Genomic DNA, 3,426 nt, shown 5'->3' with positions numbered 1-3,426 from the left:
ATTGTTGCCAACTGCTGCATCCTCCTGTTACTGTGTCTAAGGGTGGGTAGGTTCCAGACATAAAACCTGGAACCTACTGTGTTATAACCACTTCCTAGTTTTTGGATCCTAGAACCTACCATGTTTTCTCCGGAATCGGTTCTGGAACCTACTCTATTTTTCCGGTCCGGTTCCAAGGTCTACTCGAGAACTTGTTTTTCTTTTGTTCCCTTTTCTAGTTTCATTTTTTGCAACAAAATAATATGAGCAGTAAAAAATGATTTACATTAAAAGATAAACAACAAAAATCCATGTCCGCCAAAATCAACAATTCATAAGATGAACACATAGTCATGTACAATTATTAACAATAACAAACACATAACATAAAACATAAATTATAAAACATCATCCCTTATTCATACATAAAATTATTTCTCCAAATTCTAACCACTTGAAAACAAAACAAACAACATAGTTAATCCATTAGCAGACTCATTTCATCATATCCATCCACTTCCATTGATATGTCTTGATCTATCAACTTCATATCAAAATGAAAAAAGCAGAATATAATTAGTACGATCTTGTTTCTACTAAAAACAAATTATACAACAATGTAGGACCAAGGAGCATTCTGTGTTATCCTAATATTTTCGACTGCATTATGGTATATGAAGAAAAGGCTCGGCTAATATATTAAACTAATCACTCTCACATTGGGAAGTCCACCTATAGAAGATGTGGTCCGGAATTTCTATATGAATGGTGTTGCTTTGCTTTAGAAAAAAAATAAAGAGAATGAGTTTGGTAAGGAAGCAGCTAAAAGAAGGTTTCAACTAGTGAATGATGGCCAACCTAACCAAGGATTAAGGGCAAATATTTATAATCGCATTTCTATCGTGACTAGATTCAATTGAATCAAACCCGAGACTAGAAAATGGGGAACCAAGAGCAAATCCCTGTTTAAGTGGTGCGTCCGAACTCGCCAGAAACGTATGGTTTTGGAGACTTGATCGTGTGAAAGCCCTAAACAATCATCAAAGTAATCGGCAAGCCAGAGACACACACAAAGGAGGAACGAGATTCACCTTGTTTCCATTGGAGAATCGGCTGGCTAGGCACATTGACAGCAAAGACAGGCCGCAAATAGAAGTCGGTAGAGCTGCAAAAGAGAGGCAACAACGAGAGGTGATGGTGGCGACAACGAGCTGGGTTGGGTTCTCCTATGGCACTGATGGTGGCAATAGCGAAAGGCGGACCGACTGGCGACGACGGTGGTGAGGGTTCCTACGGTGGAGCTAGGGTTGGGGTTGCTAGCTTGCTGGGAGAGAGAGAGAGAGGCGACAATGAAAATGGAGAAACAGAGGAGGCGAGGTTGAGGTTAGAGCTTACTCAACTTAGAGAAACTTCCGACCAAATTTTTTTTTAGAGAAACTACGGTCTTTTTTACTATTACTAAAAACCGGTTCAAAAATTAGTCCGGCCGATCTGGTTTCCGGGTGGGTCTTTCGCTTGGAGCCAAGAACCGGACCAGTCCCAAAAATTTAGAATTGGAAACCGGTTCCGAGACTTGGTTTTGGGGCGGTCTGATGCGGTTCCCTAGTAGAATTGGTCCGGTTGCACACGCCTAATTGTATCTATCCAGTCCAATCTAATCTCTTGCCAGCTCATCTCTCTCACTCTCTACAAAGCCTCCCTTGCTTCGTTCACCCAGTCGCATTGCCACATCGCTCGAACCAACCAAAGCAAGGTCGCCGTGGTCGTCAACAACCTCACATCGAGGTCGCCACTTGGCTACAGCCTTGAACTGACGACCATGGATGACCTCGGTTGCAAGGTCGTTCTTGGCTTCCACGACCTTGATCCGAGGTAGTGGGGGTTCGGCGACCTCAAAGCAAGGTCGCGATGGCCGCAGTGACCTTAGATGTGATGTTGCCAAGGCTGCCTTCGGCATTGGCAGGCCTCCTAGGTGTGAGAGAGAGGGAGGGAGAGAATGAGGAGAGGGCACGGCGAGCAAAGCAACAATGCTGAGGAGAGAGAGAACAGGGATGCAAACAGTGAGGGACAGGGCATCGGCGATCAATAGGGAGAGCGGCGGAGTGGGCGTGATGATGTACGGCGGCGACGACGGTTGGTTATGGCTGAGTTTGGTTGACTGTGGGAAATCTTGGAATGTGGGTAAGGGTATTTTGGGAATGAATATGGCATTTTGTAACTAAAGAGACTAATGATTTACGAATATCATACGAATGGGTATATAGAGCTGAAACTAAAGGTGCAAACATGTATTTTCAAAAGTAGAAGTACGTATTTGGTCTCGGGTAAAAATTCATGCTTGGTGTTGGTATCTTTTTAATAATTTTTTAGTTAATTTATTCTAAGTCCTTATTTATTGTATGCTTCACCACATTAGTATTGAGAGATAAAAGTAATTAAACATCTTAATCCTTTCTTCTTTAAAAGTTAAAGACGTCAGCAACATGGGCACGTCTATTGCGTCGAATTTGCAATCATTTCTGCCGAAATATGTGTTGGAAAGGGACCGGTTGTCCTTACATTATACATGTGAAAGTTATTGAATTACCAATATTGAGGTTTGTCAAATTCAAAAGTACACGGACTAAACTAGACTGGTTCAATTGTTATGTTACATTGCATATGGTTTGCACAAATCGAAGCCCAACAAAGGATTCAATGAAGGAGTGGGAAGAAAAATCGAAATAGAGCGTCCAAAGATGATCAAGAATACATTGATGGACCAACCTAGACTTGGCCAATGAAGGTGAGACACAAATCACAGGAAGTACACCGTAGGAGATAGACCAGGTTTCGAACCGCCAGAGAGTACAAGAGACACGAAAACCAGCTGAATAATTGGAAAAGCTGAAACTAAAACAAGAGCACAAACCCTAGATTCGAACTAGCCGTGCCTACTTTAGGTAGTTTCAATCCATGAAAAAGGTGGAGCACAAATTACCTAAATTCTATGTTAAAATATTCGAACACTTCGCAAAGGGGATTTACATTAAAATAGATTGGAATGAGTTATAAATGTTATGTCCTGTCATTTCTTTAGAGCAAGTGGACACCTTTTGAAGAAAATAGCCACACAGATAGAACAGAAACTAGAAAAAATGAAGCGTATATAACCATTGTTAAAGACCCATTTTAACACTATTTAATAAAGGGAGAATTAAAAAGTCTTAAATCTATTGTAATTGTGTCAATTCAGTCATAAATCATTTTTTTTTACCAATTGAGTTACAAACCTTTTGCATTTGTTCCAATTCAGTCCATTCGATCAGTTTTGGCTAGTCGGCATTGACGTGGATAACAGCCATCCTACGTGGTGCGGCTGACGCTGATGTAGACATTTTTTTAATAATATTTTAATATTTATTCGAATTTGTTTTATTCTTTTTTTTTCCTTTTTTTTTTTCTCTT

At 40.5% G+C, this 3,426-nt stretch overlaps 1 long non-coding RNA gene across 1 annotated transcript; it reads right to left on the bottom strand.

Moving 5' to 3' along the window:
• Window positions 1-295: 295 nt before the first annotated feature.
• LOC130140548 (uncharacterized) lies at window positions 296-1,493 on the bottom strand. The gene is made up of 2 exons (XR_008818526.1): window positions 1,071-1,493; window positions 296-523 (listed from the first exon to the last, which is right to left on the bottom strand). It is a non-coding gene; the product is annotated as an uncharacterized LOC130140548 (long non-coding RNA).
• Window positions 1,494-3,426: the final 1,933 nt, after the last annotated feature.

The sequence above is a fragment of the Syzygium oleosum genome, unplaced genomic scaffold (assembly GCF_021117445.2).
Source record: "Syzygium oleosum isolate NSW1041296 unplaced genomic scaffold, Sole_v2.1 Sole_v2.01, whole genome shotgun sequence".
NCBI classification, from domain to species: Eukaryota; Viridiplantae; Streptophyta; class Magnoliopsida; order Myrtales; family Myrtaceae; genus Syzygium; species Syzygium oleosum.
This window is presented reverse-complemented; position numbering and strand designations above follow the sequence as displayed.